We start from the raw sequence: 6,425 nt of genomic DNA on the forward strand, positions 1-6,425 counted from the left end.
ATTTTCAAATGCCTTCAGTAATAATAGGACATTAAAAAATACTCTTACATTATGAAAAGAACATATACCTGATATAGCTTTCATATTCTCTTTGATCTGTTCTTTGTTAGATTTTTTGCCAATTGCAACCCATTAAAATATATAAACAATATATATATGACTTAGAAAATTTAGTAAATATAAATACACTTGCAACCACAAAATTTGTAATAATTCCACTGTTATTAGTTTCAGTGGGGAAAAAATAAATCTTGCACCGTTTTATAATTTTCCTTTTCATTACTAATGTTTTTTCTTAAATATTATATAGCTTAAATAATTTTTCTTGTTCCAGTATTTTCTTTTCCCATTCAATATTATCCCTTCTTTATATGTGGTCTATTAAGCCATACCCCATCCATGATTGTTTTTTCACATGTTTAAGTGATTAAATTCTTTACATTCTGTTAATCCATAGCGTGTTCTGAATGTAAAGCATTTTGTTCTTCTTCATGTGATCTAGTGATCTCAACTGGCTACCTGGTCGGGGGATGATTTTGTAATTAAAGTATTGTTTTTGTTCAGGAGTTTTGTAATTCAAAGACTGATTGATTTGGAGAGCACCTGTTACTTTTGTTTAAAGGATATAAAACTGTTTGCAGTTTATGCGTGTTACCTTGATGTTACATTTTTGCAGTTTTTGATATAAAATGATTTTATTGATTCAGCTTTTTTTGTTCAACAACAGTAATCTCATTCATCTGTTCGATGCTCCAGATAAGTAAAATAACATTTTGTTTTTAAATTGTTAAAACAAAACTTAACGTTTTACCAGTCTATATAACATAAAATTCTAAAAGAAAATGCTGTATTACTGCTGTATAAATTAATTCTTCCATAACCTAGTTTGTTTCCAATATAAATGTTGTCCTCTGTCTTCTGTATACTAAGTGCAAACCCATCTTAACTTTATCAGTAGTGGAACTTCAAGGAATTTATGATGTTTATAACAAATGTAGCATAATTATATCTTTGCATATGATGTTGGTTACTTTTTTATATATGGCTTCAAATATCTGCGGGAAGATCTCAAGACATTCATTTAGCAACTAGATAAAACATTTATTAACTCAATTTTATTATGAAGATTAATCTATCTAAAAATATTCAGTTCTTGTTGAAAACTTCCAAGAATTCGTTGAAGGCATTTGGTGACTATATCACATATCTAAGACATTTCAACAGTTGCTTTTCTAGCCTCGAGTTTTTCATACTTAATGCTAAAGTGGGTTTTTGTTTTTGTTATCTTGTCATTACAGAATATTCTAACCGAGTAAAGCTAGAAGGTGGTGGCAAGTTTACTTTTATTTGAGAGTTTAAATCTTTTATAATTTCATGAGTGAATTTACGAAAATGATAAATCTGCTTTAATAATTCATTTTTTCTTAATGTGCAGTGGACAACTGTAGTAATCGCTTACTCTCAAGATATAACAACTTATTTCTGCTAAATTAAAATTGAATGAAAGATTTAATTTATTTTAATCTGGTCTGATTCTATATATATTTTTATTTTTTTGTTAAATAATTTTGTTGGATGAAATAACAGAGTAATGTACTTTTTTACCAATATTTTTAGTGCTATCATTATTCATATTATCTTCCTCAATCGCATTTTTGTACGTTTATGTATTTAAGATATAAAATGTGAAGCTAAAGCAAAGTAAAATTTGTATATTTTCACCAGCGGTCTTAACTGGGTACTTTGTCAGGGGTGAGGGAAATCTGATTGTAACAGAAGTATTCTTTTTCTTTCTTTTTTTTTAGATGTTGCAGATGTAAATAGGCTTGAAAAAGTGATACAAATAAATTAAAAAATGTGAATAATATTGTGGATAGAATAAGTTTTGGAGTTATGTCTGTAATTATGTTTTGTTATTGTTACGCTGAAGTAGTAAGGTGTTTGAGGGTGTCATCTTTGTTAGATCTCTTAACAAATAAAATTTTCACACCTGTGATAAAATTTCATGGTTTTTTTTCAAGTCTTAAGATAAATAAATCCGTGATGGGAAGCTGTGTAATATTGTGTTTTATTCCGGTAAATAAGAAATTATGTTTACCTAACATAATTTAAAACATAAAAACAATTGTGCCACAAAATTGTACAGAATATGTTGAACTTGGACAACAGAACAATAAACTTTACGATATGATAGTAAGTAAAATAATTTTATTTTTTAAACTTTTAATTAAAATTTGATTTTACTTAGTCCAAATGCAATTAATTTTATTAATATTTGATTAATGATTGATTAAATTCTTAAATTTTAATTGTTAAAACAAATTAAGTTTTTTTTTGTTTTAGTTTTACTTAATATTCTAAAGAATATATTTTTTTTAATGTAATTGAATTTTAAGAAAAATAATGCAGTAAAGACAAAATTTTAAATAATTTGGTGAAAAGAGCAAAAAATATGGAAATAAGTTTAAACCTAGGAGACAAGCTTTCTAAAACAGGTTTACACTATATTGAACAAACATTTTATTTTAATTAAGTTCATTTTTATTTAACAGATTTCTTTTAATGTATATAAATTTTAATATTTTTAATTGAATTGAAAATTTAATGACAAAGTTTATTTATAAAGATTATAAATTTAATAATAGAACATTTTAATATTTTAAAGAATATTTAATTATGAATAATTTTAATTGTTTCTAAGAAAACTAAGCAAGTATGGAAATTTATATTTAAATTGTTTAAAATATACTTTTAAATCAAAATTTTTTTACTTTTATATTTATAAAATTTATATTTCAAGATTTATAACTGGTTTATACTAACAATCTTAAAATAAATTATTATCTTAAATAAATTTTAATAACTTAACTTTATTATATTAACTTGAATATATATTGGTGTCATAACTTGTCTTAGATGAAATGTCAAGATTGTGATATAGAATGTATGACATATGTAGTGATCAAGCAAGAGAAACTGAACTAATTTATTTTACTTTGTTGATATTGGTGGGTGGTCATGTCATGATCTTTAGGAAGTCAAATTAATTGTGTATTGTTTATGGCATCTCATTTATAATTCTTACTCTTTTGACATTTAAAACATTGAATTTTATTACTTATAAATGAATTATGATGTAAATTATGTTGGCAAATTTTTGAAGTTTCTCCATTTTAACAAGATTTCAAGAGTATTGTTGATTGTACGTTAGAATTTCTATCAGGGTGTTTGGGATTTGCTGTCAGGATGTTTGGTTTAAAATTGTTTTTCAGATTATGGTGGTGTTAGCTGGATTACCTTACTTTCCTTACTGAAGGGTAAACTTTTAACAGGTTAAAGGTTACTGTGTGCATTGTGTTAAAATGAAATTTGCACTAGATTTCATGAAAGGCAATTTTATAAAGTCAGATTCAGAGTTGCAGAATGAGGGTATTGTATTCTACCATTGAGTAGTTAGTTACTATTTATTAATGTTTGATAAGCAAATACTCCTGAATATGATTTATTACTAAAAAGTAATTTTAAAGTATTAAATAGTAAGTAATTATTTTTTTAATAGTTTGTTGTAGGAGATAGTTTAAAAATTAATAATGTGCGTTTTATAGTTATATAATAACATGTAGGATACTTTTTAATTTTATTTTTCCAGTTCTGTTACTGAAAGATCGTGTCCATTACTTAAGAATGTCTGAAAAAAAATTTGGTTTGTGTAAATCAATAGGCAGAATTACAATATAACCCGTATAATATATATCATAATTGTTTTAGATGTGTTGCTTCTCATTCACTGCATTTAAACAACAATAGTAAAAACCAAGAATGTTCGCTACGGTATGTAATGTAAATGAGCTACTTGATAGATAAATTTCTTAAAACATTTTACTGATTTACTATTATGAAGGATTTCATTATGAATAATTTTTATAATTTTTGTTTTATAAGCATTAATTTTTATGAATTTGTTACTTTTGAATCTGTTTTATAATTCTGTACATTTATAAAATATGCAAATTTATAAAAATTTATAAAAATATATCTTTTATTAACTTTTCAATTTCACAGGTGTTCTCCAGCCTAACACCTTTGATATGATATGTTTGCAAACAAAATATTACTAATGTATTACTACTTTTGCTGTTGACAGTTTGTAATAGGTGTACTTAAAGTTTGGTAGTACATCTTTTGTATAGTAGGACTTTTATAGTACATTTTTTGAGATTCTCTGATAAAACAATTGTAAATTTTTAGAGGTTACATTTAGATATATTTCAAGATCATTTAAAAATTTATTTAAACATTTTTTTCTGATCTATTAATATTATTTTTATTATTAAAAAAATAAAGTAATTTGGAAATACACAGAAAAGTAAGAAAAAATGGCAGAATGTGGAAAGTAAGAAAAAATGTACATTTGGTGAAAAGATATTAACGTACTTTATCCTGATATTTTCTTGCAGATATGTGAAAAATTAAAGATTAGTATTAAAAATTACATTAGAGATAAGAAGAAGCTTATGTAACTTTGTCTCTCTACTTGATCTCGAATAATAATGTTTTTGTTTAGGTTTTTAATTTTAAAAAAAGTAAGAAGATAAAATACATTAGGATTATATACATAATGGTTTGTATTAGAGTATATAAGTATACAAAGTTGGGAAATTTCTGAAGAAAAATGATTTTAAAGTTGTGTGCAATTTTGTCTTAAGATTGTATAAGTGGATCTGTTATTCGATTTGTTCCAACAGCTAGTATTTTTGTTTATTAATATTTATTTGATATTTTAATTAAAAAAAAAGTTTGGTCTTCAGTATTATTTGGTGTATTAACTTTTTATTCAGTATTATTTGGTGTATTAACTTTTTATACTGTAACGTATATTATAATTATTAGACATAAAAATATTATAAAACATAAATATATTAAAACACAAATATATTAAATGTATTATTCAGTAACTGCAGTTTTTGAAATGGGAAGGAATATTTTTTTAGTTGTATTAAAATACGATTTCATGATTTTTTTCAAAGTGAAAAGTTTTTAAAATTAAATGTTTAAAGAATGTCTAAAGAATAAAAAAATAAATTAAAAAAAATCTTAAAAACTATTAATAAAATACTTTGTTTCCTCTTGAGTGATAAATAGTTGAATATTTGATTTTTATTTCTTTTGGTAAAATTTCCTGTCTGTACTAAATCTTGAGCTAACAAGGTATATTTTAATTCTGGTTTTCCAAGAACAAAAATTTCTCTACAGACTTTTGAAAACTTCTATATTTGAAATGCTTGTTTTAAAAAAATAAATGGGTTTTCCGTTATGATGCAGATAACACCTCAACCACAGGCATTTGTGAAATGTTGTTTTAATTTAAAGAAAACATTTTCAAGATTGTATAAGAGGTAAGCCTCAGTTACTGAAAATTTTCATATAAGAAAGTGAATCAAAACTAAGGTTGATGAAGTACAAATTCAGCATACATTTTAATTTGTCTGGAATGTAAATGTTAGTGGCAAGTTACGTATGTCTTGAGGTAAAGCCTTTAAAAAATGCAAATGATTGTGGTATAATCTATTAAATTTTCATTTAAATATTTCAATAATAGCCAAATTATATAAATTTGGAAATATGCCAAATCTGTCAAACTTTTCTCTTATTGCTGCTGTAAAATTTGGTTACACAAAAATATAATGTTAAATTTATATTAAAGTTAATTTCAGAATTTTACTTCATCATTACAAATGTATTATTTTTTTGCTGTTACTAATACTGTAAAAGAAAAATAGAATGCAAATTAAGTGCTGATATGCTTTTCTCATTTATTTAGAACTGCATGAAAAGAAAATTTTCATCTGTATATTGCTGATTGGATTATAGTCTTATTATTTTTTATGTATAATAGATGGCTGTAAGCTAGTAAGAATTCAATAATTTTTTTTCTTCATAATAAATTGATTTAAATGTTATTTTCTCTTAATAAAAAAGAGAATAAGTAAAAGAGAAAAAGTAACTGTAAATTGTCTAAGATAGTTGATTTTGGCATAATTATTGTTAGCTTGATTTTATTCTTTTCCAGATCTGTTCAGTTCTTCTCAATCTCTTGTAAATTTATTATTTTGAAAGTACCGATCAATAAGCATCTGAAAACTGTTGATTTAACGACTGTTTTGAAGTAAAAGTTATGGAAAAATTCTTAGGTAAAAATAGATAGGGGCTGGTTTAGTGCCATTAACTTGTTGGAAATTGGATTGATTACCGCATCCATATGCGCGGGGATCAGGAGGAGATAAGCTTTATCATTTGTAAAGCCCAGAAATTCATGAAGGTTGTCAGTTGTATGAGATCTACGTGTTACAGATGTGGAAACTGGTCTGTTTGATGTATTTTCAATTCTATTAATATTTTAACAACATTTAAGATTTATATCAAAA

The sequence above is a fragment of the Lycorma delicatula genome, chromosome 2 (genome assembly GCF_047948215.1).
Source record: "Lycorma delicatula isolate Av1 chromosome 2, ASM4794821v1, whole genome shotgun sequence".
Classification (NCBI taxonomy): Eukaryota; Metazoa; Arthropoda; class Insecta; order Hemiptera; family Fulgoridae; genus Lycorma; species Lycorma delicatula.